This window comes from Eptatretus burgeri, chromosome 20, assembly GCF_056783735.1.
Source record: "Eptatretus burgeri isolate ZD-2024b chromosome 20, Ebu_testis_v1, whole genome shotgun sequence".
NCBI lineage: Eukaryota > Metazoa > Chordata > Myxini > Myxiniformes > Myxinidae > Eptatretus > Eptatretus burgeri.
In genome coordinates this window covers 37,836-65,522 of record NC_140980.1, presented here as the reverse complement: position 1 = coordinate 65,522, position 27,687 = coordinate 37,836, and the positions used below count along the sequence as shown (strand labels likewise).

Genomic DNA, 27,687 nt, shown 5'->3' with positions numbered 1-27,687 from the left:
GTTGGGTGATTTACCTCGAGGTGCACTTTTACTCGGCGGCACGTGATCGCGCTGGACCAATCATGTTGGGTGATTTACCTCGAGGTGCACAACTCATATTCGGCGGCACGTGATCGCGCTGGACCAATCATGTTGGGTGATTTACCTCGAGGTGCACGTCTTCTACTCAGCGGCACGTGATCGCGCTGGACCAATCATGTTGGGTGATTTACCTCGAGGTGCACGTCTTCTACTCAGCGGCACGTGATCGCGCTGGACCAATCATGTTGGGTGATTTACCTCGAGGTGCACGTCTTCTACTCGGCGGCACGTGATCGCGCTGGACCAATCATGTTGGGTGATTTACCTCGAGGTGCACGTCTTCTACTCGGCGGCACGTGATCGCGCTGGACCAATCATGTTGGGTGATTTACCTCGAGGTGCACTTCTTCCCCTCGGCGGCACGTGATCGCGCTGGACCAATCATGTTGGGTGATTTACCTCGAGGTGCAAGTCTTCGACTCAGCGGCACGTGATCGCGCTGGACCAATCATGTTGGGTGATTTACCTCGAGGTGCACATCTTCTACTCGGCGGCACGTGATCGCGCTGGACCAATCATGTTGGGTGATTTTCCTCGAGGTGCACAACTCATATTCGGCGGCACGTGATCGCGCTGGACCAATCATGTTGGGTGATTTATCTCGAGGTGCACTTTTACTCGGCGGTACGTGATCGCGCTGGACCAATCATGTTGGGTGATTTACCTCGAGGTGCACGTCTTCGACTCAGCGGCACGTGATCGCGCTGGACCAATCATGTTGGGCGATTTCTGCTGGTTGCTGCATCGTGAAACTGACACAGAGCATCACAAACGCAAAGCCAAATGCCTAAAGCATTTTTAATTCCGTTCTAGTGGAGTTTTTCTGTAATTTCTATAATTTTGAAGCATTCATGATGAAATAAATGAATAAATGAATTTTTGTAAATTTCATTGAAATCCTAACTTCGAGGCAATGGGAATATTTCTGTTACTGAAAATCCTGACGTGATACAGCAAAACGGTTATGATTTTTGAAATCAGCGTACCCAAATTAGTCTAAATCACTTTACACATCTCCAGTAAAAAAATTTGTTGTTCAGTGTATTCGGCGGCACGTGATCGCGCTGGACCAATCATGTTGGGTGATTTACCTCGAGGTGCACGTCTTCTGCTCGGCGGCACGTGATCGCGCTGGACCAATCATGTTGGGTGATTAACCTCGAGGTGCACATCGACTCGGCGGCACGTGATCTCGCTGGACCAATCATGTTGGGCGATTTACCTCGAGGTGCACAACTCATATTCGGCGGCACGTGATCGCGCTGGACCAATCATGTTGGGCGATTTACCTCGAGGTGCACATCCACGCGGCGGCACGTGATCGCGCTGGACCAATCATGTTGGGCGATTTATCTCGAGGTGCACGTCTTCTCGGCGGCACGTGATCTCGCTGGACCAATCATGTTGGGTGATTTACCTCGAGGTGCACGTCTTCCACTCGGCGGCACGTGATCGCGGTGGACCAATCATGTTGGGTGATTTACCTCGAGGTGCACTTTTACTCGGCGGCACGTGATCGCGCTGGACCAATCATGTTGGGTGATTTACCTCGAGGTGCACAACTCATATTCGGCGGCACGTGATCGCGCTGGACCAATCATGTTGGGTGATTTACCTCGAGGTGCACTTATACTCGGCGGCACGTGATCGCGCTGGACCAATCATGTTGGGTGATTTACCTCGAGGTGCACGTCTTCGACTCAGCGGCACGTGATCGCGCTGGACCAATCATGTTGGGTGATTTACCTCGAGGTGCACTTCTTCCCCTCGGCGGCACGTGATCGCGCTGGACCAATCATGTTGGGTGATTTACCTCGATGTGCACATCTCCTCGGCGGCACGTGATCGCGCTGGACCAATCATGTTGGGTGATTTACCTCGAGGTGCACATCTTCTACTCGGCGGCACGTGATCGCGCTGGACCAATCATGTTGGGTGATTTACCTCGAGGTGCACTTCTTCCCCTCGGCGGCACGTGATCGCGCTGGACCAATCATGTTGGGTGATTTACCTCGAGGTGCAAGTCTTCGACTCAGCGGCACGTGATCGCGCTGGACCAATCATGTTGGGTGATTTACCTCGAGGTGCACGTCTTCTGCTCGGCGGCACGTGATCGCGCTGGACCAATCATGTTGGGTGATTAACCTCGAGGTGCACATCGACTCGGCGGCACGTGATCTCGCTGGACCAATCATGTTGGGCGATTTACCTCGAGGTGCACAACTCATATTCGGCGGCACGTGATCGCGCTGGACCAATCATGTTGGGCGATTTACCTCGAGGTGCACGTCTTCTGCTCGGCGGCACGTGATCGCGCTGGACCAATCATGTTGGGCGATTTATCTCGAGGTGCACGTCTTCTCGGCGGCACGTGATCTCGCTGGACCAATCATGTTGGGCGATTTACCTCGAGGTGCACAACTCATATTCGGCGGCACGTGATCGCGCTGGACCAATCATGTTGGGCGATTTACCTCGAGGTGCACATCCACGCGGCGGCACGTGATCGCGCTGGACCAATCATGTTGGGCGATTTATCTCGAGGTGCACGTCTTCTCGGCGGCACGTGATCTCGCTGGACCAATCATGTTGGGTGATTTACCTCGAGGTGCACGTCTTCCACTCGGCGGCACGTGATCGCGGTGGACCAATCATGTTGGGTGATTTACCTCGAGGTGCACTTTTACTCGGCGGCACGTGATCGCGCTGGACCAATCATGTTGGGTGATTTACCTCGAGGTGCACAACTCATATTCGGCGGCACGTGATCGCGCTGGACCAATCATGTTGGGTGATTTACCTCGAGGTGCACTTCTTCCCCTCGGCGGCACGTGATCGCGCTGGACCAATCATGTTGGGTGATTTACCTCGAGGTGCACGTCTTCGACTCAGCGGCACGTGATCGCGCTGGACCAATCATGTTGGGTGATTTACCTCGAGGTGCACATCTTCTACTCGGCGGCACGTGATCGCGCTGGACCAATCATGTTGGGTGATTTACCTCGAGGTGCACATCTTCTACTCGGCGGCACGTGATCGCGCTGGACCAATCATGTTGGGTGATTTACCTCGAGGTGCACAACTCATATTCGGCGGCACGTGATCGCGCTGGACCAATCATGTTGGGCGATTTACCTCGATGTGCACATCTCCTCGGCGGCACGTGATCGCGCTGGACCAATCAAGTTGGGTGATTTACCTCGAGGTGCACAACTCATATTCGGCGGCACGTGATCGCGCTGGACCAATCATGTTGGGTGATTTACCTCGAGGTGCACATCTTCTACTCGGCGGCACGTGATCGCGCTGGACCAATCATGTTGGGTGATTTACCTCGAGGTGCACATCTTCTACTCAGCGGCACGTGATCGCGCTGGACCAATCATGTTGGGTGATTTACCTCGAGGTGCACTTCTTCCCCTCGGCGGCACGTGATCGCGCTGGACCAATCATGTTGGGTGATTTACCTCGAGGTGCAAGTCTTCGACTCAGTGGCACGTGATCGCGGTGGACCAATCATGTTGGGTGATTTACCTCGAGGTGCACTTTTACTCGGCGGCACGTGATCGCGCTGGACCAATCATGTTGGGTGATTTACCTCGAGGTGCACGTCTTCTACTCGGCGGCACGTGATCGCGGTGGACCAATCATGTTGGGTGATTTACCTCGAGGTGCACAACTCATATTCGGCGGAACGTGATCGCGCTGGACCAATCATGTTGGGTGATTTACCGCGAGGTGCACTTATACTCGGCGGCACGTGATCGCGCTGGACCAATCATGTTGGGTGATTAACCTCGAGGTGCACATCGACTCGGCGGCACGTGATCTCGCTGGACCAATCATGTTGGGCGATTTACCTCGAGGTGCACAACTCATATTCGGCGGCACGTGATCGCGCTGGACCAATCATGTTGGGCGATTTACCTCGAGGTGCACATCCACGCGGCGGCACGTGATCGCGCTGGACCAATCATGTTGGGTGATTTACCTCGAGGTGCACGTCTTCGACTCGGCGGCACGTGATCGCGGTGGACCAATCATGTTGGGTGATTTACCTCGAGGTGCACTTTTACTCGGCGGCACGTGATCGCGCTGGACCAATCATGTTGGGTGATTTACCTCGAGGTGCACAACTCATATTCGGCGGCACGTGATCGCGCTGGACCAATCATGTTGGGTGATTTACCTCGAGGTGCACGTCTTCGACTCAGCGGCACGTGATCGCGCTGGACCAATCATGTTGGGTGATTTACCTCGAGGTGCACATCTTCAACTCGGCGGCACGTGATCGCGCTGGACCAATCATGTTGGGTGATTTACCTCGAGGTGCACATCTTCTACTCGGCGGCACGTGATCGCGCTGGACCAATCATGTTGGGTGATTTACCTCAAGGTGCACGTCTTCTACTCCGCGGCACGTGATCGCGCTGGACCAATCATGTTGGGTGATTTACCTCGAGGTGCACATCTTCTACTCGGCGGCACGTGATCGCGCTGGACCAATCATGTTGGGTGATTTTCCTCGAGGTGCACAACTCATATTCGGCGGCACGTGATCGCGCTGGACCAATCATGTTGGGTGATTTATCTCGAGGTGCACTTTTACTCGGCGGTACGTGATCGCGCTGGACCAATCATGTTGGGTGATTTACCTCGAGGTGCACGTCTTCGACTCAGCGGCACGTGATCGCGCTGGACCAATCATGTTGGGCGATTTCTGCTGGTTGCTGCATCGTGAAACTGACACAGAGCAGCACAAACGCAAAGCCAAATGCCTAAAGCATTTTTAATTCCGTTCTAGTGGAGTTTTTCTGTAATTTCTATAATTTTGAAGCATTCATGATGAAATAAATGAATAAATGAATTTTTGTAAATTTCATTGAAATCCTAACTTCGAGGCAATGGGAATATTTCTGTTACTGAAAATCCTGACGTGATACAGCAAAACGGTTATGATTTTTGAAATCAGCGTACCCAAATTAGTCTAAATCACTTTACACATCTCCAGTAAAAAAATTTTGTTGTTCAGTGTATTCGGCGGCACGTGATCGCGCTGGACCAATCATGTTGGGTGATTTACCTCGAGGTGCACGTCTTCTGCTCGGCGGCACGTGATCGCGCTGGACCAATCATGTTGGGTGATTAACCTCGAGGTGCACATCGACTCGGCGGCACGTGATCGCGGTGGACCAATCATGTTGGGTGATTTACCTCGAGGTGCACAACACATATTCGGCGGCACGTGATCGCGCTGGACCAATCATGTTGGGTGATTTACCTCGAGGTGCACTTCTTCCCCTCGGCGGCACGTGATCGCGCTGGACCAATCATGTGGGGTGATTTACCTCGAGGTGCACATCTTCTACTCGGCGGCACGTGATATCGCTGGACCAATCATGTTGGGCGATTTACCTCGAGGTGCACAACTCATATTCGGCGGCACGTGATCTCGCTGGACCAATCATGTTGGGCGATTTACCTCGAGGTGCACAACTCATATTCGGCGGCACGTGATCGCGCTGGACCAATCATGTTGGGCGATTTACCTCGAGGTGCACATCCACGAGGCGGCACGTGATCGCGCTGGACCAATCATGTTGGGCGATTTACCTCGAGGTGCACATCCACGAGGCGGCACGTGATCGCGCTGGACCAATCATGTTGGGCGATTTATCTCGAGGTGCACGTCTTCTCGGCGGCACGTGATCGCGCTGGACCAATCATGTTGGGTGATTTACCTCGAGGTGCACGTCTTCTACTCGGCGGCACGTGATCGCGGTGGACCAATCATGTTGGGTGATTTACCTCGAGGTGCACTTTTACTCGGCGGCACGTGATCGCGCTGGACCAATCATGTTGGGTGATTTACCTCGAGGTGCACAACTCATATTCGGCGGCACGTGATCGCGCTGGACCAATCATGTTGGGTGATTTACCTCGAGGTGCACTTATACTCGGCGGCACGTGATCGCGCTGGACCAATCATGTTGGGTGATTTACCTCGAGGTGCAAGTCTTCGACTCAGCGGCACGTGATCGCGCTGGACCAATCATGTTGGGTGATTTACCTCGAGGTGCACGTCTTCTGCTCGGCGGCACGTGATCGCGCTGGACCAATCATGTTGGGTGATTAACCTCGAGGTGCACATCGACTCGGCGGCACGTGATCTCGCTGGACCAATCATGTTGGGCGATTTACCTCGAGGTGCACAACTCATATTCGGCGGCACGTGATCGCGCTGGACCAATCATGTTGGGCGATTTACCTCGAGGTGCACGTCTTCTGCTCGGCGGCACGTGATCGCGCTGGACCAATCATGTTGGGTGATTAACCTCGAGGTGCACATCGACTCGGCGGCACGTGATCTCGCTGGACCAATCATGTTGGGCGATTTACCTCGAGGTGCACAACTCATATTCGGCGGCACGTGATCGCGCTGGACCAATCATGTTGGGCGATTTACCTCGAGGTGCACATCCACGCGGCGGCACGTGATCGCGCTGGACCAATCATGTTGGGCGATTTATCTCGAGGTGCACGTCTTCTCGGCGGCACGTGATCTCGCTGGACCAATCATGTTGGGTGATTTACCTCGAGGTGCACGTCTTCCACTCGGCGGCACGTGATCGCGGTGGACCAATCATGTTGGGTGATTTACCTCGAGGTGCACTTTTACTCGGCGGCACGTGATCGCGCTGGACCAATCATGTTGGGTGATTTACCTCGAGGTGCACAACTCATATTCGGCGGCACGTGATCGCGCTGGACCAATCATGTTGGGTGATTTACCTCGAGGTGCACGTCTTCTACTCAGCGGCACGTGATCGCGCTGGACCAATCATGTTGGGTGATTTACCTCGAGGTGCACGTCTTCTACTCAGCGGCACGTGATCGCGCTGGACCAATCATGTTGGGTGATTTACCTCGAGGTGCACGTCTTCTACTCGGCGGCACGTGATCGCGCTGGACCAATCATGTTGGGTGATTTACCTCGAGGTGCACGTCTTCTACTCGGCGGCACGTGATCGCGCTGGACCAATCATGTTGGGTGATTTACCTCGAGGTGCACTTCTTCCCCTCGGCGGCACGTGATCGCGCTGGACCAATCATGTTGGGTGATTTACCTCGAGGTGCAAGTCTTCGACTCAGCGGCACGTGATCGCGCTGGACCAATCATGTTGGGTGATTTACCTCGAGGTGCACATCTTCTACTCGGCGGCACGTGATCGCGCTGGACCAATCATGTTGGGTGATTTTCCTCGAGGTGCACAACTCATATTCGGCGGCACGTGATCGCGCTGGACCAATCATGTTGGGTGATTTATCTCGAGGTGCACTTTTACTCGGCGGTACGTGATCGCGCTGGACCAATCATGTTGGGTGATTTACCTCGAGGTGCACGTCTTCGACTCAGCGGCACGTGATCGCGCTGGACCAATCATGTTGGGCGATTTCTGCTGGTTGCTGCATCGTGAAACTGACACAGAGCATCACAAACGCAAAGCCAAATGCCTAAAGCATTTTTAATTCCGTTCTAGTGGAGTTTTTCTGTAATTTCTATAATTTTGAAGCATTCATGATGAAATAAATGAATAAATGAATTTTTGTAAATTTCATTGAAATCCTAACTTCGAGGCAATGGGAATATTTCTGTTACTGAAAATCCTGACGTGATACAGCAAAACGGTTATGATTTTTGAAATCAGCGTACCCAAATTAGTCTAAATCACTTTACACATCTCCAGTAAAAAATTTTGTTGTTCAGTGTATTCGGCGGCACGTGATCGCGCTGGACCAATCATGTTGGGTGATTTACCTCGAGGTGCACGTCTTCTGCTCGGCGGCACGTGATCGCGCTGGACCAATCATGTTGGGTGATTAACCTCGAGGTGCACATCGACTCGGCGGCACGTGATCTCGCTGGACCAATCATGTTGGGCGATTTACCTCGAGGTGCACAACTCATATTCGGCGGCACGTGATCGCGCTGGACCAATCATGTTGGGCGATTTACCTCGAGGTGCACATCCACGCGGCGGCACGTGATCGCGCTGGACCAATCATGTTGGGCGATTTATCTCGAGGTGCACGGCTTCTCGGCGGCACGTGATCTCGCTGGACCAATCATGTTGGGTGATTTACCTCGAGGTGCACGTCTTCCACTCGGCGGCACGTGATCGCGGTGGACCAATCATGTTGGGTGATTTACCTCGAGGTGCACTTTTACTCGGCGGCACGTGATCGCGCTGGACCAATCATGTTGGGTGATTTACCTCGAGGTGCACAACTCATATTCGGCGGCACGTGATCGCGCTGGACCAATCATGTTGGGTGATTTACCTCGAGGTGCACTTATACTCGGCGGCACGTGATCGCGCTGGACCAATCATGTTGGGTGATTTACCTCGAGGTGCACGTCTTCGACTCAGCGGCACGTGATCGCGCTGGACCAATCATGTTGGGTGATTTACCTCGAGGTGCACTTCTTCCCCTCGGCGGCACGTGATCGCGCTGGACCAATCATGTTGGGTGATTTACCTCGAGGTGCAAGTCTTCGACTCTGCGGCACGTGATCGCGCTGGACCAATCATGTGGGGTGATTTACCTCGAGGTGCACATCTTCTACTCGGCGGCACGTGATATCGCTGGACCAATCATGTTGGGCGATTTACCTCGAGGTGCACAACTCATATTCGGCGGCACGTGATCGCGCTGGACCAATCATGTTGGGTGATTTACCTCGAGGTGCACGTCTTCCACTCGGCGGCACGTGATCGCGGTGGACCAATCATGTTGGGTGATTTACCAAGAGGTGCACTTTTACTCGGCGGCACGTGATCGCGCTGGACCAATCATGTTGGGTGATTTACCTCGAGGTGCACAACTCATATTCGGCGGCACGTGATCGCGCTGGACCAATCATGTTGGGTGATTTACCTCGAGGTGCACGTCTTCGACTCAGCGGCACGTGATCGCGCTGGACCAATCATGTTGGGTGATTTACCTCGAGGTGCACTTCTTCCCCTCGGCGGCACGTGATCGCGCTGGACCAATCATGTGGGGTGATTTACCTCGAGGTGCAAGTCTTCGACTCAGCGGCACGTGATCGCGCTGGACCAATCATGTTGGGTGATTTACCTCGAGGTGCACAACTCATATTCGGCGGCACGTGATCGCGCTGGACCAATCATGTTGGGCGATTTACCTCGAGGTGCACATCCACGCGGCGGCACGTGATCGCGCTGGACCAATCATGTTGGGCGATTTATCTCGAGGTGCACGTCTTCTCGGCGGCACGTGATCTCGCTGGACCAATCATGTTGGGTGATTTACCTCGAGGTGCACGTCTTCTACTCGGCGGCACGTGATCGCGGTGGACCAATCATGTTGGGTGATTTACCTCGAGGTGCACTTTTACTCGGCGGCACGTGATCGCGCTGGACCAATCATGTTGGGTGATTTACCTCGAGGTGCACAACTCATATTCGGCGGCACGTGATCGCGCTGGACCAATCATGTTGGGTGATTTACCTCGAGGTGCACTTATACTCGGCGGCACGTGATCGCGCTGGACCAATCATGTTGGGTGATTTACCTCGAGGTGCACGTCTTCGACTCAGCGGCACGTGATCGCGCTGGACCAATCATGTTGGGTGATTTACCTCGAGGTGCACTTCTTCCCCTCGGCGGCACGTGATCGCGCTGGACCAATCATGTGGGGTGATTTACCTCGAGGTGCACATCTTCTACTCGGCGGCACGTGATCGCGCTGGACCAATCATGTTGGGTGATTTACCTCGAGGTGCACGTCTTCCACTCGGCGGCACGTGATCGCGGTGGACCAATCATGTTGGGTGATTTACCAAGAGGTGCACATCTTCTACTCGGCGGCACGTGATCGCGCTGGACCAATCATGTTGGGTGATTTACCTCGAGGTGCACAACTCATATTCGGCGGCACGTGATCGCGCTGGACCAATCATGTTGGGTGATTTACCTCGAGGTGCACGTCTTCGACTCAGCGGCACGTGATCGCGCTGGACCAATCATGTTGGGTGATTTACCTCGAGGTGCACTTCTTCCCCTCGGCGGCACGTGATCGCGCTGGACCAATCATGTGGGGTGATTTACCTCGAGGTGCAAGTCTTCGACTCAGCGGCACGTGATCGCGCTGGACCAATCATGTTGGGTGATTTACCTCGAGGTGCACAACTCATATTCGGCGGCACGTGATCGCGCTGGACCAATCATGTTGGGCGATTTACCTCGAGGTGCACATCCACGCGGCGGCACGTGATCGCGCTGGACCAATCATGTTGGGTGATTTACCTCGAGGTGCACAACTCATATTCGGCGGCACGTGATCGCGCTGGACCAATCATGTTGGGTGATTTACCTCGAGGTGCACATCTTCTACTCGGCGGCACGTGATCGCGCTGGACCAATCATGTTGGGTGATTTACCTCGAGGTGCACGTCTTCGACTCAGCGGCACGTGATCGCGCTGGACCAATCATGTTGGGTGATTTACCTCGAGGTGCACTTCTTCCCCTCGGCGGCACGTGATCGCGCTGGACCAATCATGTTGGGTGATTTACCTCGAGGTGCAAGTCTTCGACTCGGCGGCACGTGATCGCGCTGGACCAATCATGTTGGGTGATTTACCTCGAGGTGCACATCTTCTACTCGGCGGCACGTGATCGCGCTGGACCAATCATGTTGGGTGATTTACCTCGAGGTGCACAACTCATATTCGGCGGCACGTGATCGCGCTGGACCAATCATGTTGGGTGATTTACCTCGAGGTGCACGTCTTCCACTCGGCGGCACGTGATCGCGCTGGACCAATCATGTTGGGTGATTTACCTCGAGGTGCACATCTTCTACTCGGCGGCACGTGATCGCGCTGGACCAATCATGTTGGGTGATTTACCTCGAGGTGCACAACTCATATTCGGCGGCACGTGATCGCGCTGGACCAATCATGTTGGGTGATTTACCTCGAGGTGCACGTCTTCGACTCAGCGGCACGTGATCGCGCTGGACCAATCATGTTGGGTGATTTACCTCGAGGTGCACTTCTTCCCCTCGGCGGCACGTGATCGCGCTGGACCAATCATGTTGGGTGATTTACCTCGAGGTGCACTTATACTCGGCGGCACGTGATCGCGCTGGACCAATCATGTTGGGTGATTTACCTCGAGGTGCACAACTCATATTCGGCGGCACGTGATCGCGCTGGACCAATCATGTTGGGCGATTTACCTCGAGGTGCACATCCACGCGGCGGCACGTGATCGCGCTGGACCAATCATGTTGGGCGATTTATCTCGAGGTGCACGTCTTCTCGGCGGCACGTGATCTCGCTGGACCAATCATGTTGGGTGATTTACCTCGAGGTGCACGTCTTCTACTCGGCGGCACGTGATCGCGGTGGACCAATCATGTTGGGTGATTTACCTCGAGGTGCACTTTTACTCGGCGGCACGTGATCGCGCTGGACCAATCATGTTGGGTGATTTACCTCGAGGTGCACAACTCATATTCGGCGGCACGTGATCGCGCTGGACCAATCATGTTGGGTGATTTACCTCGAGGTGCACTTATACTCGGCGGCACGTGATCGCGCTGGACCAATCATGTTGGGTGATTTACCTCGAGGTGCACGTCTTCGACTCAGCGGCACGTGATCGCGCTGGACCAATCATGTTGGGTGATTTACCTCGAGGTGCACTTCTTCCCCTCGGCGGCACGTGATCGCGCTGGACCAATCATGTTGGGTGATTTACCTCGAGGTGCACATCTTCTACTCGGCGGCACGTGATCGCGCTGGACCAATCATGTTGGGTGATTTACCTCGAGGTGCACATCTTCTACTCGGCGGCACGTGATCTCGCTGGACCAATCATGTTGGGTGATTTACCTCGAGGTGCACAACTCATATTCGGCGGCACGTGATCGCGCTGGACCAATCATGTTGGGCGATTTACCTCGAGGTGCACATCTCCTCGGCGGCACGTGATCGCGCTGGACCAATCATGTTGGGTGATTTACCTCGAGGTGCACAACTCATATTCGGCGGCACGTGATCGCGCTGGACCAATCATGTTGGGCGATTTACCTCGAGGTGCACATCGACTCGGCGGCACGTGATCGCGCTGGACCAATCATGTTGGGTGATTTACCTCGAGGTGCACTTATACTCGGCGGCACGTGATCGCGCTGGACCAATCATGTTGGGTGATTTACCTCGAGGTGCACATCTTCTACTCGGCGGCACGTGATCGCGCTGGACCAATCATGTTGGGTGATTTACCTCGAGGTGCACATCTTCTACTCGGCGGCACGTGATCGCGCTGGACCAATCATGTTGGGTGATTTACCTCGAGGTGCACTTTTCCTCGGCGGAACGTGTTCGCGCTGGACCAATCATGTTGGGTGATTTACCTCGAGGTGCACGTCTTCTGCTCAGCGGCACGTGATCGCGCTGGACCAATCATGTTGGGTGATTTATCTCGAGGTGCACGTCTTCGACTCGGCAGCACGTGATCGCGCTGGACCAATCATGTTGGGTGATTTACCTCGAGGTGCAAGTCTTCCACTCAGCGGCACGTGATCGCGCTGGACCAATCATGTTGGGTGATTTACCTCGAGGTGCACATCTTCGACTCGGCGGCACGTGATCGCGCTGGACCAATCATGTTGGGTGATTTACCTCGAGGTGCACATCTTCTACTCGGCGGCACGTGATCTCGCTGGACCAATCATGTTGGGTGATTTACCTCGAGGTGCACTTATACTCGGCGGCACGTGATCGCGCTGGACCAATCATGTTGGGTGATTTACCTCCAGGTGCACATCTACTCGGCGGTACGTGATCGCGCTGGACCAATCATGTTGGGTGATTTACCTCGAGGTGCACATCTTCTACTCAGCGGCACGGATCGCTCTGGACCAATCATGTTGGGTGATTTACCTCGAGGTGCACAACTCATATTCGGCGGCACGTGATCGCGCTGGACCAATCATGTTGGGTGATTTACCTCGAGGTGCACGTCTTCTACTCAGCGGCACGTGATCGCGCTGGACCAATCATGTTGGGTGATTTACCTCGAGGTGCACGTCTTCTACTCAGCGGCACGTGATCGCGCTGGACCAATCATGTTGGGTGATTTACCTCGAGGTGCACATCTTCTACTCGGCGGCACGTGATCGCGCTGGACCAATCATGTTGGGTGATTTACCTCGAGGTGCACAACTCATATTCGGCGGCACGTGATCGCGCTGGACCAATCATGTTGGGTGATTTACCTCGAGGTGCACGTCTTCTACTCAGCGGCACGTGATCGCGCTGGACCAATCATGTTGGGTGATTTACCTCGAGGTGCACGTCTTCTACTCAGCGGCACGTGATCGCGCTGGACCAATCATGTTGGGTGATTTACCTCGAGGTGCACATCTTCTACTCGGCGGCACGTGATCTCGCTGGACCAATCATGTTGGGTGATTTACCTCGAGGTGCACAACTCATATTCGGCGGCACGTGATCGCGCTGGACCAATCATGTTGGGCGATTTACCTCGAGGTGCACATCTCCTCGGCGGCACGTGATCGCGCTGGACCAATCATGTTGGGTGATTTACCTCGAGGTGCACAACTCATATTCGGCGGCACGTGATCGCGCTGGACCAATCATGTTGGGTGATTTACCTCGAGGTGCACTTTTACTCGGCGGCACGTGATCGCGCTGGACCAATCATGTTGGGTGATTTACCTCGAGGTGCACATCTTCTACTCGGCGGCACGTGATCGCGCTGGACCAATCATGTTGGGTGATTTACCTCGAGGTGCACAACTCATATTCGGCGGCACGTGATCGCGCTGGACCAATCATGTTGGGTGATTTACCTCGAGGTGCACATCTTCTACTCGGCGGCACGTGATCTCGCTGGACCAATCATGTTGGGTGATTTACCTCGAGGTGCACAACTCATATTCGGCGGCACGTGATCGCGCTGGACCAATCATGTTGGGTGATTTACCTCGAGGTGCACGTCTTCGACTCAGCGGCACGTGATCGCGCTGGACCAATCATGTTGGGTGATTTACCTCGAGGTGCACATCTTCTACTCGGCGGCACGTGATCGCGCTGGACCAATCATGTTGGGTGATTTACCTCGAGGTGCACATCTTCTACTCGGCGGCACGTGATCGCGCTGGACCAATCATGTTGGGTGATTTACCTCGAGGTGCACATCTTCTACTCGGCGGCACGTGATCGCGCTGGACCAATCATGTTGGGTGATTTACCTCGAGGTGCACATCTTCTACTCGGCGGCACGTGATCGCGCTGGACCAATCATGTTGGGTGATTTACCTCGAGGTGCACAACTCATATTCGGCGGCACGTGATCGCGCTGGACCAATCATGTTGGGTGATTTACCTCGAGGTGCACTTATACTCGGCGGCACGTGATCGCGCTGGACCAATCATGTTGGGTGATTTACCTCGAGGTGCACGTCTTCGACTCAGCGGCACGTGATCGCGCTGGACCAATCATGTTGGGCGATTTCTGCTGGTTGCTGCATCGTGAAACTGACACAGAGCAGCGCAAACGCAAAGCCAAATGCCTAAAGCATTTTTAATTCCGTTCTAGTGGAGTTTTTCTGTAATTTCTATAATTTTGAAGCATTCATGATGAAATAAATGAATAAATGAATTTTTGTAAATTTCATTGAAATCCTAACTTCGAGGCAATGGGAATATTTCTGTTACTGAAAATCCTGACGTGATACAGCAAAACGGTTATGATTTTTGAAATCAGCGTACCCAAATTAGTCTAAATCACTTTACACATCTCCAGTAAAAAAATTTTGTTGTTCAGTGTATTCGGCGGCACGTGATCGCGCTGGACCAATCATGTTGGGTGATTTACCTCGAGGTGCACGTCTTCTGCTCGGCGGCACGTGATCGCGCTGGACCAATCATGTTGGGTGATTTACCTCGAGGTGCACATCGACTCGGCGGCACGTGATCGCGCTGGACCAATCATGTTGGGCGATTTACCTCGAGGTGCACAACTCATATTCGGCGGCACGTGATCGCGCTGGACCAATCATGTTGGGTGATTTACCTCGAGGTGCACGTCTTCTACTCGGCGGCACGTGATCGCGGTGGACCAATCATGTTGGGTGATTTACCTCGAGGTGCACATCTTCGACTCGGCGGCACGTGATCGCGCTGGACCAATCATGTTGGGTGATTTACCTCGAGGTGCACATCTTCTACTCGGCGGCACGTGATCGCGCTGGACCAATCATGTTGGGTGATTTACCTCGAGGTGCACAACTCATATTCGGCGGCACGTGATCGCGCTGGACCAATCATGTTGGGCGATTTACCTCGAGGTGCACGTCTTCGACTCAGCGGCACGTGATCGCGCTGGACCAATCATGTTGGGTGATTTACCTCGAGGTGCACGTCTTCGACTCGGCGGCACGTGATCTTGCTGGACCAATCATGTTGGGTGATTTACCTCGAGGTGCACGTCTTCTCGGCGGCACGTGATCGCGCTGGACCAATCATGTTGGGTGATTTACCTCGAGGTGCACGTCTTCTGCTCGGCGGCACGTGATCGCGCTGGACCAATCATGTTGGGTGATTTACCTCGAGGTGCACATCTTCTACTCGGCGGCACGTGATCGCGCTGGACCAATCATGTTGGGTGATTTACCTCGAGGTGCACAACTCATATTCGGCGGCACGTGATCGCGCTGGACCAATCATGTTGGGTGATTTACCTCGAGGTGCACATCTTCTACTCGGCGGCACGTGATCGCGCTGGACCAATCATGTTGGGTGATTTACCTCGAGGTGCACGTCTTCTACTCAGCGGCACGTGATCGCGCTGGACCAATCATGTTGGGTGATTTACCTCGAGGTGCACGTCTTCTGCTCGGCGGCACGTGATCGCGCTGGACCAATCATGTTGGGTGATTAACCTCGAGGTGCACATCGACTCGGCGGCACGTGATCTCGCTGGACCAATCATGTTGGGCGATTTACCTCGAGGTGCACAACTCATATTCGGCGGCACGTGATCGCGCTGGACCAATCATGTTGGGTGATTTACCTCGAGGTGCACGTCTTCTGCTCGGCGGCACGTGATCGCGCTGGACCAATCATGTTGGGTGATTAACCTCGAGGTGCACATCGACTCGGCGGCACGTGATCTCGCTGGACCAATCATGTTGGGCGATTTACCTCGAGGTGCACAACTCATATTCGGCGGCACGTGATCGCGCTGGACCAATCATGTTGGGCGATTTACCTCGAGGTGCACATCCACGCGGCGGCACGTGATCGCGCTGGACCAATCATGTTGGGCGATTTATCTCGAGGTGCACGTCTTCTCGGCGGCACGTGATCTCGCTGGACCAATCATGTTGGGTGATTTACCTCGAGGTGCACGTCTTCCACTCGGCGGCACGTGATCGCGGTGGACCAATCATGTTGGGTGATTTACCTCGAGGTGCACTTTTACTCGGCGGCACGTGATCGCGCTGGACCAATCATGTTGGGTGATTTACCTCGAGGTGCACAACTCATATTCGGCGGCACGTGATCGCGCTGGACCAATCATGTTGGGTGATTTACCTCGAGGTGCACGTCTTCTACTCAGCGGCACGTGATCGCGCTGGACCAATCATGTTGGGTGATTTACCTCGAGGTGCACGTCTTCTACTCAGCGGCACGTGATCGCGCTGGACCAATCATGTTGGGTGATTTACCTCGAGGTGCACGTCTTCTACTCGGCGGCACGTGATCGCGCTGGACCAATCATGTTGGGTGATTTACCTCGAGGTGCACGTCTTCTACTCGGCGGCACGTGATCGCGCTGGACCAATCATGTTGGGTGATTTACCTCGAGGTGCACTTCTTCCCCTCGGCGGCACGTGATCGCGCTGGACCAATCATGTTGGGTGATTTACCTCGAGGTGCAAGTCTTCGACTCAGCGGCACGTGATCGCGCTGGACCAATCATGTTGGGTGATTTACCTCGAGGTGCACATCTTCTACTCGGCGGCACGTGATCGCGCTGGACCAATCATGTTGGGTGATTTTCCTCGAGGTGCACAACTCATATTCGGCGGCACGTGATCGCGCTGGACCAATCATGTTGGGTGATTTATCTCGAGGTGCACTTTTACTCGGCGGTACGTGATCGCGCTGGACCAATCATGTTGGGTGATTTACCTCGAGGTGCACGTCTTCGACTCAGCGGCACGTGATCGCGCTGGACCAATCATGTTGGGCGATTTCTGCTGGTTGCTGCATCGTGAAACTGACACAGAGCAGCACAAACGCAAAGCCAAATGCCTAAAGCATTTTTAATTCCGTTCTAGTGGAGTTTTTCTGTAATTTCTATAATTTTGAAGCATTCATGATGAAATAAATGAATAAATGAATTTTTGTAAATTTCATTGAAATCCTAACTTCGAGGCAATGGGAATATTTCTGTTACTGAAAATCCTGACGTGATACAGCAAAACGGTTATGATTTTTGAAATCAGCGTACCCAAATTAGTCTAAATCACTTTACACATCTCCAGTAAAAAAATTTGTTGTTCAGTGTATTCGGCGGCACGTGATCGCGCTGGACCAATCATGTTGGGTGATTTACCTCGAGGTGCACGTCTTCTGCTCGGCGGCACGTGATCGCGCTGGACCAATCATGTTGGGTGATTAACCTCGAGGTGCACATCGACTCGGCGGCACGTGATCTCGCTGGACCAATCATGTTGGGCGATTTACCTCGAGGTGCACAACTCATATTCGGCGGCACGTGATCGCGCTGGACCAATCATGTTGGGCGATTTACCTCGAGGTGCACATCCACGCGGCGGCACGTGATCGCGCTGGACCAATCATGTTGGGCGATTTATCTCGAGGTGCACGTCTTCTCGGCGGCACGTGATCTCGCTGGACCAATCATGTTGGGTGATTTACCTCGAGGTGCACGTCTTCCACTCGGCGGCACGTGATCGCGGTGGACCAATCATGTTGGGTGATTTACCTCGAGGTGCACTTTTACTCGGCGGCACGTGATCGCGCTGGACCAATCATGTTGGGTGATTTACCTCGAGGTGCACAACTCATATTCGGCGGCACGTGATCGCGCTGGACCAATCATGTTGGGTGATTTACCTCGAGGTGCACTTATACTCGGCGGCACGTGATCGCGCTGGACCAATCATGTTGGGTGATTTACCTCGAGGTGCACGTCTTCGACTCAGCGGCACGTGATCGCGCTGGACCAATCATGTTGGGTGATTTACCTCGAGGTGCACTTCTTCCCCTCGGCGGCACGTGATCGCGCTGGACCAATCATGTTGGGTGATTTACCTCGAGGTGCAAGTCTTCGACTCAGCGGCACGTGATCGCGCTGGACCAATCATGTGGGGTGATTTACCTCGAGGTGCACATCTTCTACTCGGCGGCACGTGATATCGCTGGACCAATCATGTTGGGCGATTTACCTCGAGGTGCACAACTCATATTCGGCGGCACGTGATCGCGCTGGACCAATCATGTTGGGTGATTTACCTCGAGGTGCACGTCTTCCACTCGGCGGCACGTGATCGCGGTGGACCAATCATGTTGGGTGATTTACCAAGAGGTGCACTTTTACTCGGCGGCACGTGATCGCGCTGGACCAATCATGTTGGGTGATTTACCTCGAGGTGCACAACTCATATTCGGCGGCACGTGATCGCGCTGGACCAATCATGTTGGGTGATTTACCTCGAGGTGCACGTCTTCGACTCAGCGGCACGTGATCGCGCTGGACCAATCATGTTGGGTGATTTACCTCGAGGTGCACTTCTTCCCCTCGGCGGCACGTGATCGCGCTGGACCAATCATGTGGGGTGATTTACCTCGAGGTGCAAGTCTTCGACTCAGCGGCACGTGATCGCGCTGGACCAATCATGTTGGGTGATTTACCTCGAGGTGCACAACTCATATTCGGCGGCACGTGATCGCGCTGGACCAATCATGTTGGGCGATTTACCTCGAGGTGCACATCCACGCGGCGGCACGTGATCGCGCTGGACCAATCATGTTGGGCGATTTATCTCGAGGTGCACGTCTTCTCGGCGGCACGTGATCTCGCTGGACCAATCATGTTGGGTGATTTACCTCGAGGTGCACGTCTTCTACTCGGCGGCACGTGATCGCGGTGGACCAATCATGTTGGGTGATTTACCTCGAGGTGCACTTTTACTCGGCGGCACGTGATCGCGCTGGACCAATCATGTTGGGTGATTTACCTCGAGGTGCACAACTCATATTCGGCGGCACGTGATCGCGCTGGACCAATCATGTTGGGTGATTTACCTCGAGGTGCACTTATACTCGGCGGCACGTGATCGCGCTGGACCAATCATGTTGGGTGATTTACCTCGAGGTGCACGTCTTCGACTCAGCGGCACGTGATCGCGCTGGACCAATCATGTTGGGTGATTTACCTCGAGGTGCACTTCTTCCCCTCGGCGGCACGTGATCGCGCTGGACCAATCATGTTGGGTGATTTACCTCGAGGTGCACATCTTCTACTCGGCGGCACGTGATCGCGCTGGACCAATCATGTTGGGTGATTTACCTCGAGGTGCACGTCTTCCACTCGGCGGCACGTGATCGCGCTGGACCAATCATGTTGGGTGATTTACCTCGAGGTGCACATCTTCTACTCGGCGGCACGTGATCGCGCTGGACCAATCATGTTGGGTGATTTACCTCGAGGTGCACAACTCATATTCGGCGGCACGTGATCGCGCTGGACCAATCATGTTGGGTGATTTACCTCGAGGTGCACGTCTTCGACTCAGCGGCACGTGATCGCGCTGGACCAATCATGTTGGGTGATTTACCTCGAGGTGCACTTCTTCCCCTCGGCGGCACGTGATCGCGCTGGACCAATCATGTGGGGTGATTTACCTCGAGGTGCAAGTCTTCGACTCAGCGGCACGTGATCGCGCTGGACCAATCATGTTGGGTGATTTACCTCGAGGTGCACAACTCATATTCGGCGGCACGTGATCGCGCTGGACCAATCATGTTGGGCGATTTACCTCGAGGTGCACATCCACGCGGCGGCACGTGATCGCGCTGGACCAATCATGTTGGGTGATTTTCCTCGAGGTGCACAACTCATATTCGGCGGCACGTGATCGCGCTGGACCAATCATGTTGGGTGATTTATCTCGAGGTGCACTTTTACTCAGCGGTACGTGATCGCGCTGGACCAATCATGTTGGGTGATTTACCTCGAGGTGCACGTCTTCGACTCAGCGGCACGTGATCGCGCTGGACCAATCATGTTGGGTGATTTACCTCGAGGTGCACTTCTTCCCCTCGGCGGCACGTGATCGCGCTGGACCAATCATGTTGGGTGATTTACCTCGAGGTGCAAGTCTTCGACTCTGCGGCACGTGATCGCGCTGGACCAATCATGTGGGGTGATTTACCTCGAGGTGCACATCTTCTACTCGGCGGCACGTGATATCGCTGGACCAATCATGTTGGGCGATTTACCTCGAGGTGCACAACTCATATTCGGCGGCACGTGATCGCGCTGGACCAATCATGTTGGGTGATTTACCTCGAGGTGCACGTCTTCCACTCGGCGGCACGTGATCGCGGTGGACCAATCATGTTGGGTGATTTACCTCGAGGTGCACTTTTACTCGGCGGCACGTGATCGCGCTGGACCAATCATGTTGGGTGATTTACCTCGAGGTGCACAACTCATATTCGGCGGCACGTGATCGCGCTGGACCAATCATGTTGGGTGATTTACCTCGAGGTGCACGTCTTCGACTCAGCGGCACGTGATCGCGCTGGACCAATCATGTTGGGTGATTTACCTCGAGGTGCACTTCTTCCCCTCGGCGGCACGTGATCGCGCTGGACCAATCATGTTGGGTGATTTACCTCGAGGTGCAAGTCTTCGACTCAGCGGCACGTGATCGCGCTGGACCAATCATGTTGGGTGATTTACCTCGAGGTGCACAACTCATATTCGGCGGCACGTGATCGCGCTGGACCAATCATGTTGGGCGATTTACCTCGAGGTGCACATCCACGCGGCGGCACGTGATCGCGCTGGACCAATCATGTTGGGTGATTTACCTCGAGGTGCACGTCTTCTACTCGGCGGCACGTGATCGCGCTGGACCAATCATGTTGGGTGATTTACCTCGAGGTGCACATCTTCTACTCGGCGGCACGTGATCGCGCTGGACCAATCATGTTGGGTGATTTACCTCGAGGTGCACATCTACTCGGCGGCACGTGATCGCGCTGGACCAATCATGTTGGGTGATTTACCTCGAGGTGCACAACTCATATTCGGCGGCACGTGATCGCGCTGGACCAATCATGTTGGGTGATTTACCTCGAGGTGCACTTATACTCGGCGGCACGTGATCGCGCTGGACCAATCATGTTGGGTGATTTACCTCGAGGTGCACGTCTTCGACTCAGCGGCACGTGATCGCGCTGGACCAATCATGTTGGGTGATTTACCTCGAGGTGCACTTCTTCCCCTCGGCGGCACGTGATCGCGCTGGACCAATCATGTTGGGTGATTTACCTCGAGGTGCACATCTTCTACTCGGCGGCACGTGATCGCGCTGGACCAATCATGTTGGGTGATTTACCTCGAGGTGCACATCTTCCACTCGGCGGCACGTGATCGCGCTGGACCAATCATGTTGGGTGATTTACCTCGAGGTGCACATCTTCTACTCGGCGGCACGTGATCGCGCTGGACCAATCATGTTGGGTGATTTACCTCGAGGTGCACAACTCATATTCGGCGGCACGTGATCGCGCTGGACCAATCATGTTGGGTGATTTACCTCGAGGTGCACGTCTTCGACTCAGCGGCACGTGATCGCGCTGGACCAATCATGTTGGGTGATTTACCTCGAGGTGCACTTCTTCCCCTCGGCGGCACGTGATCGCGCTGGACCAATCATGTGGGGTGATTTACCTCGAGGTGCAAGTCTTCGACTCAGCGGCACGTGATCGCGCTGGACCAATCATGTTGGGTGATTTACCTCGAGGTGCACAACTCATATTCGGCGGCACGTGATCGCGCTGGACCAATCATGTTGGGCGATTTACCTCGAGGTGCACATCCACGCGGCGGCACGTGATCGCGCTGGACCAATCATGTTGGGCGATTTATCTCGAGGTGCACGTCTTCTCGGCGGCACGTGATCTCGCTGGACCAATCATGTTGGGTGATTTACCTCGAGGTGCACATCTTCTACTCGGCGGCACGTGATCGCGGTGGACCAATCATGTTGGGTGATTTACCTCGAGGTGCACTTTTACTCGGCGGCACGTGATCGCACTGGACCAATCATGTTGGGTGATTTACCTCGAGGTGCACAACTCATATTCGGCGGCACGTGATCGCGCTGGACCAATCATGTTGGGTGATTTACCTCGAGGTGCACTTATACTCGGCGGCACGTGATCGCGCTGGACCAATCATGTTGGGTGATTTACCTCGAGGTGCACGTCTTCGACTCAGCGGCACGTGATCGCGCTGGACCAATCATGTTGGGTGATTTACCTCGAGGTGCACTTCTTCCCCTCGGCGGCACGTGATCGCGCTGGACCAATCATGTGGGGTGATTTACCTCGAGGTGCACATCTTCTACTCGGCGGCACGTGATCGCGCTGGACCAATCATGTTGGGTGATTTACCTCGAGGTGCACATCTTCTACTCGGCGGCACGTGATCTCGCTGGACCAATCATGTTGGGTGATTTACCTCGAGGTGCACAACTCATATTCGGCGGCACGTGATCGCGCTGGACCAATCATGTTGGGCGATTTACCTCGATGTGCACATCTCCTCGGCGGCACGTGATCGCGCTGGACCAATCAAGTTGGGTGATTTACCTCGAGGTGCACAACTCATATTCGGCGGCACGTGATCGCGCTGGACCAATCATGTTGGGCGATTTACCTCGAGGTGCACATCGACTCGGCGGCACGTGATCTTGCTGGACCAATCATGTTGGGTGATTTCCCTCGAGGTGCACTTTTACTCGCCGGCACGTGATCGCGCTGGACCAATCATGTTGGGTGATTTACCTCGAGGTGCACTTATACTCGGCGGCACGTGATCGCGCTGGACCAATCATGTTGGGTGATTTACCTCGAGGTGCACATCTTCTACTCGGCGGCACGTGATCGCGCTGGACCAATCATGTTGGGTGATTTACCTCGAGGTGCACATCTTCTACTCGGCGGCACGTGATCGCGCTGGACCAATCATGTTGGGTGATTTACCTCGAGGTGCACATCTTCTGCTCAGCGGCACGTGATCGCGCTGGACCAATCATGTTGGGTGATTTATCTCGAGGTGCACGTCTTCGACTCGGCAGCACGTGATCGCGCTGGACCAATCATGTTGGGTGATTTACCTCGAGGTGCAAGTCTTCCACTCAGCGGCACGTGATCGCGCTGGACCAATCATGTTGGGTGATTTACCTCGAGGTGCACATCTTCGACTCGGCGGCACGTGATCGCGCTGGACCAATCATGTTGGGTGATTTACCTCGAGGTGCACATCTTCTACTCGGCGGCACGTGATCGCGCTGGACCAATCATGTTGGGTGATTTACCTCGAGGTGCAAGTCTTCCACTCAGCGGCACGTGATCGCGCTGGACCAATCATGTTGGGTGATTTACCTCGAGGTGCACATCTTCTACTCGGCGGTACGTGATCGCGCTGGACCAATCATGTTGGGTGATTTACCTCGAGGTGCACATCTTCTACTCAGCGGCACGGATCGCTCTGGACCAATCATGTTGGGTGATTTACCTCGAGGTGCACAACTCATATTCGGCGGCACGTGATCGCGCTGGACCAATCATGTTGGGTGATTTACCTCGAGGTGCACGTCTTCTACTCAGCGGCACGTGATCGCGCTGGACCAATCATGTTGGGTGATTTACCTCGAGGTGCACGTCTTCTACTCAGCGGCACGTGATCGCGCTGGACCAATCATGTTGGGTGATTTTCCTGGAGGTGCACATCTTCTACTCGGCGGCACGGATCGCTCTGGACCAATCATGTTGGGTGATTTACCTCGAGGTGCACAACTCATATTCGGCGGCACGTGATCGCGCTGGACCAATCATGTTGGGTGATTTACCTCGAGGTGCACGTCTTCTACTCAGCGGCACGTGATCGCGCTGGACCAATCATGTTGGGTGATTTACCTCGAGGTGCACGTCTTCTACTCAGCGGCACGTGATCGCGCTGGACCAATCATGTTGGGTGATTTACCTCGAGGTGCACATCTTCTACTCGGCGGCACGTGATCTCGCTGGACCAATCATGTTGGGTGATTTACCTCAAGGTGCACAACTCATATTCGGCGGCACGTGATCGCGCTGGACCAATCATGTTGGGCGATTTACCTCGAGGTGCACATCTCCTCGGCGGCACGTGATCGCGCTGGACCAATCAAGTTGGGTGATTTACCTCGAGGTGCACAACTCATATTCGGCGGCACGTGATCTTGCTGGACCAATCATGTTGGGTGATTTCCCTCGAGGTGCACTTTTACTCGCCGGCACGTGATCGCGCTGGACCAATCATGTTGGTGATTTACCTCGAGGTGCACTTATACTCGGCGGCACGTGATCGCGCTGGACCAATCATGTTGGGTGATTTACCTCGAGGTGCACAACTCATATTTGGCGGCACGTGATCGCGCTGGACCAATCATGTTGGGTGATTTACCTCGAGGTGCACGTCTTCGACTCAGCGGCACGTGATCGCGCTGGACCAATCATGTTGGGTGATTTACCTCGAGGTGCACTTCTTCCCCTCGGCGGCACGTGATCGCGCTGGACCAATCATGTTGGGTGATTTACCTCGAGGTGCAAGTCTTCGACTCAGCGGAACGTGATCGCGCTGGACCAATCATGTTCGGCGATTTATCTCGAGGTGCACATCTTCTCGGCGGCACGTGATCGCGCTGGACCAATCATGTTGGGTGATTTACCTCGAGGTGCACTTATACTCGGCGGCACGTGATCGCGCTGGACCAATCATGTTGGGTGATTTACCTCGAGGTGCACGTCTTCGACTCAGCGGCACGTGATCGCGCTGGACCAATCATGTTGGGTGATTTACCTCGAGGTGCACTTCTTCCCCTCGGCGGCACGTGATCGCGCTGGACCAATCATGTTGGGTGATTTACCTCGAGGTGCAAGTCTTCGACTCAGCGGCACGTGATCGCGCTGGACCAATCATGTGGGGTGATTTACCTCGAGGTGCACATCTTCCACTCGGCGGCACGTGATCGCGCTGGACCAATCATGTTGGGTGATTTACCTCGAGGTGCACATCTTCTACTCGGCGGCACGTGATCGCGCTGGACCAATCATGTTGGGCGATTTACCTCGATGTGCACATCTCCTCGGCGGCACGTGATCGCGCTGGACCAATCAAGTTGGGTGATTTACCTCGAGGTGCACAACTCATATTCGGCGGCACGTGATCGCGCTGGACCAATCATGTTGGGCGATTTACCTCGAGGTGCACATCGACTCGGCGGCACGTGATCTTGCTGGACCAATCATGTTGGGTTATTTACCTAGAGGTGCACTTATACTCGGCGGCACGTGATCGCGCTGGACCAATCATGTTGGGTGATTTACCTCGAGGTGCACTTATACTCGGCGGCACGTGATCGCGCTGGACCAATCATGTTGGGTGATTTACCTCCAGGTGCACATCTTCTACTCGGCGGCACGTGATCGCGCTGGACCAATCATGTTGGGTGATTTACCTCGAGGTGCACATCTTCTACTCAGCGGCACGTGATCGCGCTGGACCAATCATGTTGGGTGATTTTCCTGGAGGTGCACATCTTCTACTCGGCGGCACGGATCGCTCTGGACCAATCATGTTGGGTGATTTACCTCGAGGTGCACAACTCATATTCGGCGGCACGTGATCGCGCTGGACCAATCATGTTGGGTGATTTACCTCGAGGTGCACGTCTTCTACTCAGCGGCACGTGATCGCGCTGGACCAATCATGTTGGGTGATTTACCTCGAGGTGCACGTCTTCTACTCAGCGGCACGTGATCGCGCTGGACCAATCATGTTGGGTGATTTACCTCGAGGTGCACGTCTTCTGCTCGGCGGCACGTGATCGCGCTGGACCAATCATGTTGGGTGATTAACCTCGAGGTGCACATCGACTCGGCGGCACGTGATCTCGCTGGACCAATCATGTTGGGCGATTTACCTCGAGGTGCACAACTCATATTCGGCGGCACGTGATCGCGCTGGACCAATCATGTTGGGCGATTTACCTCGAGGTGCACATCCACGCGGCGGCACGTGATCGCGCTGGACCAATCATGTTGGGCAATTTATCTCGAGGTGCACGTCTTCTCGGCGGCACGTGATCTCGCTGGACCAATCATGTTGGGTGATTTACCTCGAGGTGCACGTCTTCCACTCAGCGGCACGTGATCGCGGTGGACCAATCATGTTGGGTGATTTACCTCGAGGTGCACTTTTACTCGGCGGCACGTGATCGCGCTGGACCAATCATGTTGGGTGATTTACCTCGAGGTGCACAACTCATATTCGGCGGCACGTGATCGCGCTGGACCAATCATGTTGGGTGATTTACCTCGAGGTGCACAACTCATATTCGGCGGCACGTGATCGCGCTGGACCAATCATGTTGGGTGATTTACCTCGAGGTGCACAACTCATATTCGGCGGCACGTGATCGCGCTGGACCAATCATGTTGGGTGATTTACCTCGAGGTGCACTTATACTCGGCGGCACGTGATCGCGCTGGACCAATCATGTTGGGTGATTTACCTCGAGGTGCACGTCTTCGACTCAGCGGCACGTGATCGCGCTGGACCAATCATGTTGGGCGATTTCTGCTGGTTGCTGCATCGTGAAACTGACACAGAGCAGCACAAACGCAAAGCCAAATGCCTAAAGCATTTTTAATTCCGTTCTAGTGGAGTTTTTCTGTAATTTCTATAATTTTGAAGCATTCATGATGAAATAAATGAATAAATGAATTTTTGTAAATTTCATTGAAATCCTAACTTCGAGGCAATGGGAATATTTATGTTACTGAAAATCCTGACGTGATACAGCAAAACGGTTATGATTTTTGAAATCAGCGTACCCAAATTAGTCTAAATCACTTTACACATCTCCAGTAAAAAAATTTTGTTGTTCAGTGTATTCGGCGGCACGTGATCGCGCTGGACCAATCATGTTGGGTGATTTACCTCGAGGTGCACGTCTTCTGCTCGGCGGCACGTGATCGCGCTGGACCAATCATGTTGGGTGATTAACCTCGAGGTGCACATCGACTCGGCGGCACGTGATCTCGCTGGACCAATCATGTTGGGCGATTTACCTCGAGGTGCACAACTCATATTCGGCGGCACGTGATCGCGCTGGACCAATCATGTTGGGCGATTTACCTCGAGGTGCACATCCACGCGGCGGCACGTGA

General features: G+C 54.3%; 5 long non-coding RNA genes across 5 annotated transcripts in view; all 5 read left to right on the top strand.

Annotated features, from left to right (window-relative positions):
* The window catches only part of LOC147008215 (uncharacterized), a 53,207-nt gene that overhangs the window by 6,778 nt on the left and 18,742 nt on the right, over nucleotides 1-27,687 (top strand). The gene's annotated exons all lie outside the window — the stretch shown is intronic.
* On the top strand, nucleotides 1,111-7,685 carry LOC147008219 (uncharacterized). The gene is made up of 2 exons (XR_015053526.1): nucleotides 1,111-3,286; nucleotides 4,478-7,685. It is a non-coding gene; the product is annotated as an uncharacterized LOC147008219 (long non-coding RNA).
* LOC147008218 (uncharacterized) lies at nucleotides 9,161-17,579 on the top strand. Its single transcript, XR_015053528.1, has 2 exons — nucleotides 9,161-14,198; nucleotides 15,291-17,579. It is a non-coding gene; the product is annotated as an uncharacterized LOC147008218 (long non-coding RNA).
* Nucleotides 17,706-27,687, top strand: part of LOC147008216 (uncharacterized) — a 16,658-nt gene continuing 6,676 nt past the window's right edge. Inside the window, exon 1 of the long non-coding RNA XR_015053523.1 lies at nucleotides 17,706-23,731. This is a non-coding gene — a long non-coding RNA (uncharacterized LOC147008216). The remainder of the gene's footprint in view (nucleotides 23,732-27,687) is intronic.
* LOC147008217 (uncharacterized) overlaps nucleotides 25,931-27,687 on the top strand; it is a 5,828-nt gene continuing 4,071 nt past the window's right edge. The window contains exon 1 of the long non-coding RNA XR_015053524.1: nucleotides 25,931-26,112. This is a non-coding gene — a long non-coding RNA (uncharacterized LOC147008217). The remainder of the gene's footprint in view (nucleotides 26,113-27,687) is intronic.